The sequence below is a fragment of the Pan paniscus genome, chromosome 7 (genome assembly GCF_029289425.2).
Source record: "Pan paniscus chromosome 7, NHGRI_mPanPan1-v2.0_pri, whole genome shotgun sequence".
NCBI classification, from domain to species: Eukaryota; Metazoa; Chordata; class Mammalia; order Primates; family Hominidae; genus Pan; species Pan paniscus.
In genome coordinates, this window is record NC_073256.2 from 78,522,888 (window position 1) to 78,540,945 (window position 18,058).

At 39.8% G+C, this 18,058-nt stretch overlaps 1 protein-coding gene across 3 annotated transcripts in view; it reads left to right on the forward strand.

The window, feature by feature from the left end:
- NKAIN3 (sodium/potassium transporting ATPase interacting 3) overlaps nt 1-18,058 on the forward strand; it is a 739,500-nt gene that overhangs the window by 551,236 nt on the left and 170,206 nt on the right. The window lies entirely within an intron of this gene.

Genomic DNA, 18,058 nt, shown 5'->3' on the forward strand with positions numbered 1-18,058 from the left:
AGGTGAGCTATCAAACCCACAGCTGCTCTCTACCCTGAACCTGAGGCAGGACAATGGGAAACCCAGGCATTGGCAGATTTAACTTTGAATGGTTGGGTACAGGAATCAATCCGTTTAGAGAGCAACAAATGCAAGAACAGCAGGAGAAAAACAGAAAAAGAAAATACTTTTCTTGAGATGATTCTGTATCTGTGTACATTACATAATTTTAATCATTCATTGTGGCTTGAGGGAAATAACTGATGCTTTCCTTGAAAGGCATGGCATTCCTCAAGCAATAAATATATTTCATTTCCAGTTTTATATGCTGTATGTGTCAAGTAAACAAATATTAAAAACATATCGCTTATTGTTTTACAGGTATTTTCATATTCTGTTTACTCTCCAAAAGATTTAGGCAGCTAGCAATAGAAGCACAAAAATTGAAAAGACCAAAAACAGCTATTAATAAAACAAAGAAAATAGTCAAAAATAAGAGAAAGGCAGAGAAAAAGAACAAAACCTCCTGCCCCCAAAATCTCCAATAGTTAGCCATGATACTTAATTATAAACTTCCTGTGTAACCAGGACAAAGGGAAAAACTCAGTTAATAAATACTATCATCCTCTTTTTTAAAAATTATTATTAATATACTTTAAGTTTTAGGGTACATATGCACAACGTGCAGATTTGTTACATATGTATACATGTGCCATGTTGGTGTGCTGCACCCATTAACTCATCATTTAACATTAGGTATATCTCCTAATGCTATCCCTCCCCCCTTCCCCCACCCCACAACAGTCCCTGGTGTGTGATGTTCCCCTTCCTGTGTCCATGTGTTCTCATTGTTCAATTCCCACCTATGAGTGAGAACATGTGGTGTTTGGTTTTTTGTCCTTGTGACAGTTTGCTGAGGATGATGGTTTCCAGCTTCATCCATGTCCCCACAAAGGATGGGAACTCATCATTTTTTATGGCTGCCTAGTATTCCATGGTGTATATGTGCCACATTTTCTTAATCCAGTCTATCATTGTTGGACATTTGGCTTGGTTCCAAGTCTTTGCTATTGTGAATAGTGCCGCAATAAACATACATGTGCATGTGTCTTTATAGCAGCATGATTTATAATCCTTTGGGTATACACCCAGTAATGGGGTGGCTGGGTCAAATGGTATTTCTAGTTCTAGATCCCTGAGGAATCGCCACACCGACTTCCACAAAGGTTGAACTAGTTTACAGTCTCACCAACAGTGTAAAAGTGTTCCTATTTCTCTATATCCTCTCCAGCACCTGTTGTTTCCTGACTTTTTAATGATCGCCATTCTAACTGGTGTGAGATGGTATCTCATTGTGGTTTTGATTTGCATTCCTCTGATGGGCAGTGATGATGAGCATTTTTTCATGTGTTTTTTGGCTGCATAAATGTCTTCTTTTGAGAAGTGTCTGTTCATATCCTTCGCCCACTTTTTGATGGGGTTGTTTGTTTTTTTCTTGTAAATTTGTTTGAGTTCATTATAGATTCTGGATATTAGCCCTTTGTCAGATGAGTAGATTGCAAAAATTTTCTCCCATTCTGTAGGTTGCCTGTTCACTCTGATGGTGGTTTCTTTTGCTGTGCAGAGGCTGTTTAGTTTAATTAGATTCCGTTTGTCAATTTTGGCTTTTGTTGCCATTGTTTTTGGTGTTTTAGACATGAAGTCCTTGCCCATGCCTATGTCCTGAATGGTATTGACTAGGTTTTCTTCTAGGATTTTTATGGTTTTAGGTCTAACATGTAAGTCTTTAATCCATCTTGAATTAATTTTTGTATAAGGTGTAAGGAAGGGATCCAGTTTCAGCTTTCTACATATGGCTAGCCAGTTTTCCCAGCACCATTTATTAAATAGGGAATCCTTTCCCCATTTCTTGTTTTTGTCAGGTTGGTCAAAGATCAGATAGTTGTAGGTATGCGGCATTATTTCTGAGGTGTCTGTTCTGTTCCATTGGTCTATATCTCTGTTTTGGAACCAGTACCGTTCTGTTTTGGTTACTGTAGTCTTGTAGTATAGTTTGAAGTCAGGTAGCGTGATGCCTCTAGCTTTGTTCTTTTGGCTTAGGATTGACTTGGCAATGCGGGCTCTTTTTTGGTTCCATATGAACTTTAAAGTAGTTTTTTCCAATTCTGTGAAGAAAGGCATTGGTAGCTTGATGGGGATGGCATTGAATCTATAAATTACCTTGGGCATTATGGCCATTTTCACGATATTGATTCTTCCTACCCATGAGCAAGGAATGTTCTTCCATTTGTTTGTATCCTCTTTTATTTCATTGAGCAGTGGTTTGTAGCTCTCCTTGAAGAGGTCCTTCACATCCCTTGTAAGTTGGATTCCTAGGTATTTTATTCTCTTTGAAGCAATTGTGAATGGGAGTTCACTGATGATTTGGCTCTCTGTTTGCCTGTTACTGGTGTATAAGAATGCTCGTGATTTTTGCACATTGATTTTGTATCGTGAAACTTTGCTGAAGTTGCTTATCAGCTTACGGAGATTTTGGGCTGAGACAATGGGGTTTTCTAGATATACAATCACGTCATCTGCAAACAGGGACAATTTGACTTCCTCTTTTCCTAATTGAATGCCCTGTATTTCCTTCTCCTGCCTGATTGCCCTGGCCAGAAGTTCCAACACTATGTTGAATAGGAGTGGTGAGAGAAGAATCAAATAGATGCAATAAAAAATGACAAAGGGGATATCACCACCGATCCCACAGAAATACAAGCTACCATCAGAGAATACTACAAACACCTCTACACAAATAAACTAGAAAATTTAGAAGAAATGAATAAATTCCTGGACACATACACTCTCCCAAGACTAAACCAGGAAGAAGTTGAATCTCTGAATAGACCAATAACAGGCTTTGAAATTGAGGCAATAATTAATAGCATACCAACCAAAAAAAGTCCAAGACCAGATGGATTCACAGCCGAATTCTACCAGAGGTATAAGGAGGAACTGGTACCATTTCTTCTGAAACTATTCCAATCAATAGAAAAAGAGGGAATCCTCCCTAACTCATTTTATGAGGCCAGCATCATCCTGATACCAAAGCCTGGCAGAGACATAATAAAAAAAGAGAATTTTGGATCAATATCCTTGATGAACATTGATGCAAAAATCCTCAATAAAATACTGGCAAGCCAAATCCAGCAACACAGCAAAAAGCTTATCCACCATGATCAAGTGGGCTTCATCCCTGGGATGTAAGGCTGGTTCAACATATGAAAATCAATAAATTTAATCCAGCATATAAACAGAACCAAAGACAAAAACCACATGATTATCTAAGTAGATGCAGAAAAGGCCTTTGACAAAATTCAACAACCTTCATGCTAAAAACTCTCAATAAATTAGGTGTTGATGGGATGTATCTCAAAATAATAAGAGCTATCTATGACAAACCCACAGCCAATATCATACTGAATGGGCAAAAACTGGAAGCATTCCCTTTGAAAACTGGCACAAGACAGGGATGCCCTCTCTTATCATCCTCTTATTTTAAAAAGTTATGAGAATTTCTCAAAACTGCACATCAATACAAAATGTGTTTTTGTTGCTGTCTTGGTGTGATGATGAATACCACTAGGCAGTGAGCAAGAGGCTCTTTTCCTTGTGTGTGTGTGTGTGTGTCTGTCTGTCTGTCTCTGTGTGTGTGTGTCTGTCTGTCTGTCTGTCTGTGTGTACAGCAGAAATTCTAAAAGGAAAATAATTATTCTCTCTTAAATATCTGATGTATGTCTAGTACGTTTCCAGGCACTGGGGATACACAGAAAACAAAACAGATGTGGTCTTGCCCTCACTGCACTTAAAAGCTATTGAGAAAGACATGCTTTGGGCAAGTAATAACAACTCTGATAAGTGCTACTCACAGTAATGGGTGCATAATCCTCCCATCACAGATAACAGGGAGATTCGACTTAGCCCTAGTCAGTAGAGCATTTATCTCTGCCTAGGTGAGTGGTAGGTTTAAATATGCTAAAGTTTAAATCCTATCTCAGCCGATGACCACCCCCATAGCCTCAGCCCTGTTGCTCAGCTTCTCCGTAGTAATTGTATTATTGTGAGGACTAAATAGGTCTTTTCTCATGGCAGTCTCATGACTAAGAGTATATCAGCAGAAGCTTCAAGGTCTCTGAGTCCAAGTCTTAAAACTCCTCAAATCTCACTTCTGCTGCATCCCACTGGTCAAAGTAAGTCACAAAGGCAACCTAGATTCAAAGGATGAGAATACAGTTTCCACCCGTTTAGAGGAAATGCAAAGTGCCATGGCCATTTTGGCAATCTTCCACATGACAGTGGAGAACATAAAATGAACCAACAAGAACATAAAATGAACAGCTCTTAGTGTATGACTGGACATGGGGAAGTGGAAGAAAAAGGAAAAAAGGAGCCAATGATGACACCACATTTTCTGTCCAGAGCAAACTATGTGGGTATTTTTGCAAATCACTTGGTACTGAATTGAGAACCAGTGAAAATTTAACCAACAATTTTAGAATATTTTGTTATTATGTGGAGTTTTTCAAAGGTCCAAATAAATGACTCAGGCTGGTGTGAGAATCATAATCCTCAATATTATTAAATATTGTTGAATTTGTTTTGACTTTGATCCTCAAAACTGAAAACATTCTTCAATGTGTAGACCAAGACATAAATTGCTTATACTAGTTCCATTACAACAAATTCCACATATATCCTGATTGATACCAGTTATGTTGAAGTGTTTCTAACACTGTAAATGCCTATTCCTCCCATGTGAGAATTAGCTTATTTTAAGGTGTTTTGACTTTCACTTATATAATGATTGAAAACTTCCCTGTGAAAAAACTATTATCCATCTTCATAACAGTTTCCAGAAAAATTAACAGCACTACCTTACCAAAGGACCCAGAAGTAAACATTATTGAATATATTTTTTGTTTGTTTTTGTTTCTGTGCTGATTGTTCTGTCTTTCTTGGCTTTATTGAGGTACAGTTGACAAAAATTGTATATATTCAAGGTGTACAACCTGATGTTTTGATATGTATGCATTGTGAGATAATTACACAATCAAGTTAATTAAAATATTTGTCACCTTACATAGTTCCAGGTATCACTACCTCTTTAGTTAAATTCATGACCAGGGATACTAATATAAAAATTTCAATAGTCTGAGACCTCTTATCCTCAACCCTACCCATGTAAATGAAACTCTGGTGGCTTCACTGTGAATACTCCTAAATATCTCTTCCTGTCTTCCTTTCTGCATCTATGCAGCCACTGCCTTAATTTAAGCTTGGAACAGTACCTGAATAGGTCTCCCTTCCTGTACCTCCCCCTTTTAAAGCTATTGTCTGTATGTTTCTAAAATGTAAATCCAATTATTAACTTATCAACTTAAAAAAAGTGAATTTCTCTACCAGAGAGTCCATTCCAAACCAATATTTTCCATGGATTACAGAATAAATTAGCAGATTTATTTAACCTATTCTCAAACTTTCAACAAGAGAAAGTATACATTTGCAAGAAAATTGGACTGTTATTTCCAAGCCACACTCTTCATTTTCTTGGCTATAATTCAAGCAGCATGTTCAACATTATTTGGGTGGAGACATTGGTTATAAGTCATGTCTGGTGCTTTCAGTTTCAAAGTAATGGGATTTGTTTTTAGTTTCCAGGCTTATTTCTCACCACATGTCAGTGGTGGAGAATGATGGATATGATGTAGCTGCATGATGACTGCCTTTTGATTTTGAGTTTTTGAGTTGTTTGAGATCTTTCTCTGATGTTCTACGTGGCCTTGGGTCAGTTAAGAGCACACACATAACGATTGCTTGCTCATGCCAAAAACGGAGAGAAGAATAAAACATGGTCCTTGTTCTCAAGGACCCCATAGCCCTGTAGGTAAGACAGACCTTCAACAGGTAATAGTAGCTCAGTGTGATACACACTAACATAAAGTTAGAGGACCAAGGTATCAAGGAAAAGTGGATTGAGGAAGAGATCTGGTGAAATGTGGGAACATTTCACAGATGAGCTGACACATGAATAAGTCTTAAAAGATGAATAGAAATTTATAGGTTAAAAAGCCAGGGAATAATATTCCAGTGAGGGGGGAACAGCACAGACAATTTTATGAAGATGTAAAACAACATAGTATATTCAGGTGAGTGAAATGATTTAGTGTAAAGATTTAATAGGAAAAGTGGTGGAAGATAAGGAACAAAAAGGTAGGTGGGTACTAAACCCATGGAGGGCTTCCTACTCTGGGCATGCCCAAGGTGATATACATAGGGTGCAGTGTTGGGTTGAGCCATAAGAGATAATCCTTTATGTTGGTCAAAAGAGTCAACTATTGGAGTTTCAGAGATGCAAAATACTACAATTCATCTGTGGAGTCTTAAGCCACCTTAACTTTGGCATTTAGAAGTGAGTATGCCTAACCTGACACATCTGCTTGTGAGAAAAAGAAGCCCAGTCAATGTTTTTCAGGTAGTGGGTGGTTTTACCAAGGGGAAAAAAAAAGCACTCCCAAAAGTCCAAGAACAAGAGTTGGACTCAGCTGATGGAAATGATCCCCACCCTGCCTTCCCCATAGCATTGCTGGTTTTTTTGTAAATTTCATTTTTATTTCTCTGCCAATTGACATTTTTGACTTATAGTTTCTGCTTCCTCATGCCTTTATCTCACTATAGACATGGCACCCCAAGCTCTTCTCCAAATCAAAACTTTTTGGCTTCAGCTTTCTCAGCAACTGAGAACTTACAAACCTGTTTTGAAATCCTGAAAGGATGAATCTCATTGGTTCAGCTAATCTTTTTTTTACTAGGCTGTGGGTTACTGGCCAGTTTATGAACTGGTTGTCCCTCTTTAAGTCCACTACCTATCAGTAGGTCCATTACCTGTGACTGTGGGAATAACGTGGAGACGTAGTGGTAGGAGGGTAGATGGGACCACTTCCCTCAGAAGTGATTATGGTGGGCAGGCCTATTGAGGCTGAGCAGCTCTGCTTATTTCTCCCAGTAAAGTTGGCATAAAAGCCTCTGAGTTGATTCTCGAGGTCTAAGAAAACCTAATCTCCAACATTGAAGTTTCAGCTCTAAGAACATCTAAGATATGCATCCTAAATGTCATTACCCAGAATGTCTATAATCTTCATCAAACCTGATATTTCTACATTAATTAATTCCTAACATTACTGGAATTTGAGCCCAAGGTTGGGGGTAAATCACTAATAAAGTCACAACTGAAAGATGCCCTGTTTTATTAACCAAATGCTTCTGACCATATAAGCAATTGTTGACAGTCATTTCTTTTCTACCTACTCACATTGGATGTGCTTGAACATCTGCTTTCTGCCCTTTAAAATAAAAGGCCTCTCTTACAACATCAGTGGCTATTAGAACAGGTGAGCTGCAGTGCTAGCAATAGCTTTGTTCTTCTTCTTATCACTGCTTTTGCCTTCTGTTTGCCACCATTAGTAGCCTTTGCACATAAAGCCTATTAATTTCTCTACAGTAAGTAAGGTGGCTTGACTAGTAATAAGTGGCATCGAAATGAGCTGATTTTTTTAACATGTTCAGATTCTAGTCTGGCTCCAATAAATATCAAATAAAGCATGAGACAAATGTCATAGAAAACTCCTTTTTCACTTCCTATGTGATGTATAAGTACATGAAAAATCCATTCAACAGTCACTAATGAACGCTATTAATAGACAAAATGTCATCAGGCAAAAGCAGAGCTCAGTAACAGTACTTACAAAATAGTCCTGGATTCTGAAGCGGCTCTCTGGAAAATCTATACCCACCCCCCCGCCACCAAATCTACATAAAATACTGTTCTTACATATCTATTAAAGTGTTTCTTGAGGTGAGGGGCTGGGAAGGGAAAAGTAAGGGTAGCGAGCAGGAGAAATGGAGATCTGTTTGAGCTCAGCCCTTCTTCTAGCCTCATGTTCTTTCCTCTCCATCTCCTACACTTTTTACTTATTTATTAGGGAGAGCATTACAAATAATGTCAGACTTCCTGGTAGTTGCCTACAGCCCTGTGATACTGCGTATAATTTGTATTCCAGCATTGACGTGTCTAACGTGGTAGAAATGAGGAGTAGCTTCCTGACACACGGACTGTGAGTGCAGAGATAGTGAAGGGGGTGTAGCTGAAGAGCACAGCACTAGCTGTCTCTTGGCTCCTGCTGCTTCTTTTATTGCCTTTCCCCCTTCTAGCTTGTTCATGCCAATACTTAGCCATCCATCCATCCATCTATGATCTTTCCAACCCCTTCACACAACTTATTGTGTACCTGTGTGTGTATATCATGGTGCCAGTGACCACAATTTGACTTAAGCTCAGCATATCAAAATCTGTAGAGAGCAAGGTCCAGGAATTTGTATAATTAATCAACTCTAAAGATGATTCTGATTCTCAGACCTGTCTGAGTACTGCTTATTTAGCAGCTTCAAATATGTTTGACCTGGATTGCTACCACCAAGGAGATCCCCCTTTGACTTTTTCTTATCTGCTGCTAAAACTTTATCCTGATTATTTTCTTCTCTTACAAATGTAACACAAAACGAAACCAAGAACTAATATGTCTAAGGTTTTTGCCAACATTTATAATTGAAATAAATGCTAAAATTGAGTTAGAGGTTAGTGAAAAGAAAAATGTACTTTTTTCCCCACCATGTTCATGGGTCCCCTGAATTCCATCCACAAGCCCCTTGGGTGCCTATGGACCCCAGGTTGAGAAGTACTGTAAACAGGAATTTTACAGCAGTGCTGTGTAGCACAAAAGGCACCAACCCATACTAGAATCAAGCAGTCTTAAGTTTAGATCCCAGCTCCAGAATTTATTCTCTATAGAACGTTCAGCTAGAAGGTACTTAACTTCTCAATGTCTTCATTTTGTCTTTTGTCTTTTTTTTTTAGCTCTAAAATGGAATTAAGAGAGAATTAGTAACAATAATGTTTTATAAGTTTCTAAATTTAATTAGATAACATAGGTAGTATCTTGGAACATTATGAATGTTCAAAATTAGGTTCAGTATATATTATTCACCTTTCCCCATGTTAAACTAAGTTACCTGAAGGATACTTAGGCCCAGAAAATCATTATTGTATGAACTCACTTTAACCGTATCAGCTAGTCATGTTTTCAGTTGAAATTACTATGTATTAATCACATTTTCAAATATTTGTATGCATGTGTGTATGTATGAAATGACCCTAACTCTGCAATTTGTGAATCTGTATAAATCCACCAAATATCCAGATCCCAACCAAGCCTCAAAACCTTTCAAAGACCCTTTTTAAAAGTGTTGATTTGGCCAAAAAAATGACTGTCTTCAATTCTCCACCTTTAGTTTGAGGCTTACCAGTTAAATGTCCCTCATCTGTGATGTGATTTTAAAGTCAGCAGTAGGCCAGGCAGGGTGGCTTACACCTGTAATCCCAGCACTTTGGGAGGCTGAGACAGGTGGATCACTTGAGGCCAAGAGTTCGAAACCAAACTGGCCAACAGAATGAAACCCCATCTCTACTAAAAATACAAACAATAGCCAGGCATGGTGGTGCATGCCTGTAATCCCAGCTACTCCAGAGGTTGGGACAGGAGAAATCGCTTGAACCTGGGAGGTGGAGGTTGCAGTGAGCCGAGATCACACCACTGAGCTCCAGCCTGAGCGACAAAGTGAGACTCTGCCTCAAAAAAAAAAAAAAAAAAAAAAAAAAAAAGTCAGCAATGAATGCTAGATACTGCATCCAGTCTCTGCAGATGCTCAAGGCTGCTCAATTTGTCTAGATGATTACACTGCCCAAATGCACACATGATGCTCGGCACTCATCTAATTGCAGACAGTCAATCTGAATTCCTCACACGTAGGCCATTGATGACTAAATGTATCCAGAGATCTGGATTTACAGAGAATATTTTCTCATAACAACACTTAAATCTCAAAGAATTGTTTACACCCAGACTCTAGTCTTAACCTATCTTGTACTGTGCAGAGGAACAAGTATGTACAGGATAGTGAGCACTGTGTAATTTAATTTGGTAGAAAGGGGAAGCGTGATTTTTATGCTGAAAGAATACTAGTTTTTGTATCACACATACACACACACACACACACACACAAATACTCATGAACACACATTGAACTTAACAAAAATTTCAAGGCACCATTCTGAAATCTGTCCATTAGCACTTCGAGTGTGATTTTATTCATACATGCTGGTTCTCCTGAAAAAGGTGGACTTTATCTCACAAGTATTTTAGACTAACTTAAAGAGAGCATGAAGTGCTCTCTGATTCCATTTGTTTAGAGAATAATAGCCCCACTGTGATATAACAGGAATTGGATGAAAATATCTTCTATCTATTGTTTCTTCTGTATGTGACTTGATCTTTATTCTCTGTAAAAAGCAGAATTTCTTTGTTTCCGAGAAGGATCTCTCCTCAGGAGGATTAAAACTCTTTTCTTACAGCTCTTTAGCAAAAATCACTTTCATAGCTAAACAAGAGCATAGTAAATAGATTTTTTCCAGACCCTAAAACTTACATAAATGGGCTCTCTTGTTCACCCAAAGTTCAGGAAAATGCAGTCTGCAAATAACAAATGGTAGAAATCCACATAATAGACTCCTTGGTCATAGGTGAATTTAGCAGCAGGCACTTTTGGAAAATGTGTACACATGTAAGTTAAAAGAATGATTCTACCAAAATCTTGCAGATGATGAGCAGTTAAAATAATGTTGGGAAAAAAATGACTCATCCTTTTTATACTTGAGATGAACGATGCAAAATGGAGTGCCCTTCCATTGTTTACCTGTGTCTCCTGCCAGACAGTGACCTCCCTCAGCTCGCAGGTCCTTACTTATTTTTTCTCATGTCTGGCAGAGAGTCTCATATATGGTAGACTTTCAATAAATATTAGTGGAAAATGATGAACACATAAATGAATTAAAAATTGTAACCAGCAATGTCTAAACAAGGTAAAAACAACTATAATGTTATGAGCAAATACAACTATAATGTTATGGGCTAAATTGTATGCCCCAGAAACTCATGTTGAAGTCCTAACCCTCAGTGACTCAGAATGTGACCTTATGGAAAGGAGTCTCTGAAGATAATAATTAGTTAAGATACGGTCACAGTGGAGTAGAGTGAGCCCCTAATTCCATGTGACTATTGTTATTGTAAAAAGGGGAAATTTGTAGACCGACCCTCACACAGGGAGAATGCCATGTGAAGAATGGAGTTATGCTGCCACAAATTAATGAACTGCCAGATGCTAGACATGGAACAGATTCTTCCCAAAGTGCTTTTCAAATATGAACTCACTTAATTCTCAAAATGACCCACGAGGGTGGTGTTATTGTAGTCATTTTACAAGTGTGAAAACTGAGACACATGAAAAAGTTAAAAAATGTGCCCAAGGTCACACAGCTTGTGAGTGAAGGTGGACCTCAAATCCAAGCAGACAATTCCTCATCATGTGAGAAAAGAGAACTTCTCAGTTCCTTGCAGCACCTTGCAGAGTTTGGGGGTAAACTGTCAGATCTGTAAAGCTATGCATCTCCTGTTGGGTTGCCGATATTTAATTGCAGCTCCATTATTAGAAAGTAAAAATAGGCCAGGCGTGGTGGCTCACGCCTGTAATCCCAACACTTTGGGAGGCTGAGGTGGGCGGATCATGAGGTCAGGAGATCGAGACCATCCTGGCTAACACGGTGAAACCCCATCTCTACTAAAAATACAAAAAAATTAGCCGGGCTTGGTGGCGGGCACCGGTAGTCCCAGTTACCCTGGAGGCTGAGGCAGGAGAATGGTGTGAACCCAGGAGGCGGAGCTTGCAGTGAGCCGAGATTGCACCACTGCACTCCAGCCTGGGTGACAGAGTGAGACTCCATCCCCCCCCAAAAAAACAACAAAAGAAAAGTAAAAATAAAAGTAGAATTATGCCTAATAGTTCAAAGATTCGTGAATAGTTCAAAATGTTTCCTTTCACCCATGACCCTTTTCAGCTTGATCTCAGACTTCTGGCTTGCAGAACTGAGATAATAAATTGTTGTTGTTTAAGCCAATCAGTTTGTGGGCATTTTGTTTTTTACAACAGCCCTAGCACACTAATACACATAGCAATTAAGAATTTGGAAGTAGGAAGAGTACCAAAAATGTTGAAAGGAAAGGAGATATCAAGAAAACATTGCTACCAGAGGCAGTGTCCTAACCACTAATTAGGATGGAAGAACTGGACTATAATGCCTTTGGAAGAAATAGGCCCCTGGCCTGGAGTCAAGGCAGTAACCAGATGGGGACTCACAGGACCAAGGTGTCCATCAAAGGGGGCTGAAGATCAAATAGCACATGAGGGCCTGCTTTGAGGTTGGAATTAGAGCTGGTTAAATGTTTTCTTTATCAAGTTTAAATTGTTGGTGGGACTGGAAATGGAGGGGAATTGTATGTGGAGATCTAGAGAATATGAACACAGTGAGGAGGGATGCATAAACGAGGAAGCAGTCTGCCCAAAATAATTTCATCATGTTTGGAGCATATTTCCTACTTAAAGTAATAATCAGCAGAGTTAACAGACAACTCACAAACTGTGAGAAAATCTTCATAATCTATACATCTGACAAAGTACTAATATCTACAGTGTACAAAGAACTCAAACAAATCAGCAAGAAAAAAACAAACAATTGCATTAAAAAGTAGGCTAAGGGCATGAATAGATCATTCTCAAAAGAAGATACACAAATAGCCAACAAGCATACGGAAAAATGCTCAACATCGCTAATTATCAGGGAAATGCAAATCAAAACCACAATGTGATACCACCTAACTCCTGCAAGAATGGACATAATCAAAAAATCAAAAAATAGTAAACGTTGATGTGGATACAGTGAAAAGGGAAGACTTTTACACTGTTGGTGGGAATGTGAACTAGTATAACCACAATGAAAAACAGTGTGGAGATTCCTTAAAGAACTAAAAGTAGATCTACCATTTGATCCAGCAATCCCACTACTACTTATCTACCCAGAGAAAAGTAAGTCATTATATAAAAAAGATACTTGTACATGCATGTTTATAGCAACACAATTTGTAATTGCAAAACTATGGAATCAGCCCAAATGCCCATCAATCCACCAACGAGTGGATAGAGAGAAAATGTGGCATATATATAGTATGCAGTACTAGTCAGCCATAAAAAGGAACAAAATAATGGCATTTGTAGCAACCTGGGTGGAATTGGAGGCTATTATTCTAAGTGAAGTAACTCAGGAATGGAAAACCAAATATCATATGTTCTCACTCATGAGTTGGAGCTAAGATACGAGGACGCAATGCATAAGAATGATATAATGGAATTTGGGGACTTGGGGGAAAGACTGGGAGGTGGATGAGGGATAAAAGACTATAAATTGGGTACAGTGTATACTGTTTGGGTGATGGATGCACCAAAATCTCATAAATCACCACTAAAGAACTTATTCATGTAACCAAACACTAACCGTTCCCCAAAAAACCTATTGAAATAAATAATAAATAAACAAACAAATAAATACATAAAAAGTTAAATTGGCAATACTGCATATGCAATGGGATTATAATTTTGTATATGCCAGTGGTTGATTCTGCCAATTATTACTTGCAGAGGGGTTCATGCAAGACCCTCTGCAAGGCATTGTTTGTGATACAAAGTATTCTAGGACTCTGGAGTAAGACCAAAGACCAAGTCTACTACTCTGCCACTTATCTGCTGTGATGGAATTCCTTTCTAGTACTGAATTTTATGCTATGACCTCAGATCTATTTCTAAAAGGAGGAATTACCAGTACACAGAACTAAAATCGTCATGTAGATCTGCAGACATACAGCCTGTACCTTCCAGGGATTTTCTCTACTATAAATTCACTATGGAGAATTTCAGTAAAGCCATGTTTTTCTTTAAAAACAATATCAGTGGCAGCCAAGATGGCCAAATAGGAATAGCTCCGGTGTACAGCTCCCAGTGTGAGCGACACAGAAGACGGGTGACTTCTGCATTTCCATCTGAGGTACCGGGTTCATCTCACTAGGGAGTGCCAGACAGTGGGTACAGGAGAGTGGGTGCAGTGCACCGTGCGCAAGCTGAGGCAGGGCGAGGCATTGCCTCACTCAGGAAGTGCAAGGGGTCAGGGAGTTCCCTTTCCTAGTCAAAGAAAGGGGTGACAGACGGCACCTGGAAAATTGGGTCACTCCCACCCGAATACTGCGCTTTTCCGATGAGCTTAAAAAACGGTGCACCAAGAGATTATATCCCGCACCTGGCTCGGAGGGTCCTACGCCCATGGAGTCTCGCTGATTGCTAGCACAGCAGTCTGAGATCAAACTGCAAGGCAGCAGCAAGGCTGGCGGAGGGGTGCCCGCCATTGCCCAGGCTTGCTTAGGTAAACAAAGCAGCCAGGAAGCTCCAACTGGGTGGAGCCCACCACAGCGCAAGGAGGCCTGCCTGCCTCTGTAGGCTCCACCTCTGGGGGCAGGGCACAGACAAACAAAAAGACAGCAGTAACCTCTGCAGACTTACATGTCCCTGTCTGACAGCTTTGAAGAGAACAGTGGTTCTCCCAGCACACAGCTGGAGATCTGAGAACGGGCAGACTGCTTCATCAAGTGGGTCCCTGACCCCTGACCCCCAAGCAGCCTAACTGGGAGGCACCTCCCGATAGGGGCAGACTGACACCTCACACGGCCAGGTACTCCTCTGAGACAAAACTTCCAGAGGAACGATCAGACAGCAGCATTCGCGGTTCACGAAAATCCGCTCTTCTGCAGCCACCGCTGCTGATACCCAGGCAAACAGGGTCTGGATTGGACCTCTAGCAAACTCCAACAGACCTGTAGCTGAGGGTCCTCTCTGTTAGAAGGAAAACTAACAAAAAGAAAGGACATCCACACCAAAAACCCATCTGTACATCACCATCATCAAAGACCAAAAGTAGATAAAACCACAAAGATGGGGAAAAAACACAGCCGAGAAACTGGAAACTCTAAAAAGCAGAGTGCCTCTCCTCCTCCAAAGGAACGCAGTTCCTCACCAGCAATGGAACAAAGCTGGACGGAGAATGACTTTGACGAGTTGAGAGAAGAAGGCTTCAGACAATCAAACTACTCCGAGCTACAGGAGGAAATTCAAACCAAAGGCAAAGAAAGTAAAAACTTTGAAAAAAATTTAGATGAATCTATAACTAGAATAACCAATACAGCGAAGTGCTTAAAGGAGCTGATGGAGCTGAAAGCCAAGGCTGGAGAACTACATGAAGAATGCAGCAACCTCAGGAGCTGATGCGATCAACTGGAAGAAAGGGTATCAGTGATGGAAGGCGAAATGATTGAAATGAAGTGAGAAGGGAAGTTTAGAGAAAAAAGAATAAAAGGAAACGAACAAAGCCTCCAAGAAATATGGAACTATGTGAAAAGACCAAATCTACGTCTGATTGGTGTACCTGAAAGTGACAAGGAGAATGGAACCAAGTTGGAAAACACTGTGCAGGATATTATCCAGGAGAAATTCCCCAATCTAGCAAGGCAGGCTGACATTCAGATTCAGGAAATACAGAGAATGCCACAAAGATACTCCTCGAGAAGAGCAACTCCAAGACACATAATTGTCAGATTCACCAAAGTGGAAATGAAGGAAAAAATGTTAAGGGCAGCCAGAGAGAAAGGTTGGGTTACCCACAAAGGGAAGCCCATCAGACTAACAGGGGATCTCTTGGCAGAAACTCTACAAGCCAGAAGAGAGTGGGGGCCAATATTCAACATTCTTAAAGAAAAGCATTTTCAACCCAGAATTTCATATCCAGCCAAACTAAGCTTCATAAGTGAAGGAGAAATAAAATACTTTACAGACAAGCAAATGCTGAGAGATTTTCTCACCACCAGGCCTGCCCTAAAAGAGCTCCTGAAGGAAGCCCTAAACATGGAAAGGAACAACCGGTACCAGCCACTGCAAAATCATGCCAAATTGTAAAGACCATCAAGGCTAGGAAGAAATTGCATCAACTAACGAGCAAAATAACCAGCTAAGATCATAATGACAGGATCAAATTCACACATAACAATATTAACTTTAAATGTAAATGGACTAAATGCTCCAATTAAAAGACACACACTGGCAAATTGGATAGAGTCAAGACCCATCAGTGTGCTATATTCAGGAAACCCATCTCACGTGCAGAGACACACATAGGCTCAAAATAAAAGGATGGAGGAAGATCTACTAAGTAAATGGAAAACAAAAAAAGGCAGGGGTTGCAATCCTAGTCTCTGATAAAACAGACTTTAAACCGACAAAGATCAAAAGAGACAAAGAAGGCCATTATATAATGGTAAAGGGATCAATTCAACAAGAATAGCTAACTACCTTAAATATATATGCACCCAATATAGGAGCACCCAGATTCATAAAGCAAGTCCTGAGTGACCTACAAAGAGACTTAGACTCCCACACAATAATAATGGGAGACTTTAACACCCCACTGTCAACATTAGACAGATCAACGAGACAGAAAGTTAGCAAGGATACCCAGGAATTGAACTCAGCTCTGCACCAAGCGGACCTAATAGACATCTACAGAACTCTCCACCCCAAATCAACAGAATATACATTTTTTTCAGCGCCACACCACACCTATTCCAAAATCGACCACATAGTTGGAAGTAAAGCTCTCCTCAGCAAATGTAAAAGAACAGATATTATAACAAACTGTCTCTCAGACCACAGTGCAATCAAACTAGAACTCAGGATTAAGAAACTCACTCAAAACCACTCAAATACATGGAAACTGAACAACCTGCTCCTGAATGATTACAGGGTACATAACAAAATGAAGGCAGAAATAAAGATGTTCTTTGAAACCAATGAGAACAAAGACACAACATACCAGAATCTCTGGGACACATTCAAAGCAGTGTGTAGAGGGAAATTTATAGCACTAAATGCCCACAAGAGAAAGCAGGAAAGATCCAAAATTGACACCCTAACATCACAAATAAAAGAACTAGAAAAGCAAGAGCAAACACATTCAAAAGCTCGCAGAAGACAAGAAATAACTAAAATCAGAGCAGAACTGAAGGAAATAGAGACACAAAAACCCTTCAAAATATTAATGAATCCAGGAGCTGGTTTTTTGAAAGGATCAACCAAATTGATAGACTGCTAGCAAGACTAATAGAGAAGAACCAAATAGATGCAATAAAAAATGATAAAGGGGATATCACCACCGATCCCACAGAAATACAAACTACCCATCAGAGAATACTATAAATACCTCTACGCAAATAAACTAGAAAATCTAGAAGAAATGGATACATTCCTCGACACATACACTCTCCCAAGACTAAACCAGGAAGAAGTTGAATCTCTGAATAGACCAATAACAGGCTCTGAAATTGAGGCAATAATCAATAGCTTACCAACCAAAAAGAGTCCAGGACCAGATGGATTCACAGCCGAATTCTACCAGAGGTACAAGGAGGAACTGATACCATTCCTTCTTTTTTTTTTTTTTTTTTTTTTTTTTTGAGACGGAGTCTCGCTCTGTCGCCCAGGCTGGAGTGCAGTGGCGCGATCTCGGCTCACTGCAAGCTCCGCCTCCCGGGTTCACGCCATTCTCCTGCCTCAGCCTCCCGAGTAGCTGGGACTACAGGCGCCCGCTACCACGCCCGGCTAATTTTTTGTATTTTTAGTAGAGACGGGGTTTCACCGTGTTAGCCAGGATGGTCTCGATCTCCTGACCTCGTGATCCGCCCGCCTCGGCCTCCCAAAGTGCTGGGATTACAGGCGTGAGCCACCGCGCCCGGCCGATACCATTCCTTCTGAAACTATTCCAATCAATAGAAAAAGAGGGAATCCTCCCTAACTCATTTTATGAGGCCAGCATCATCCTGACACCAAAGCCTGGCAGAGACACAACCAAAAAAGAGAATTTTAGACCAATATCCCTGATGAACATTGATGCAAAAATCCTCAATAAAATACTGGCAAACTGAATCCAGCAGCACATTAAAAA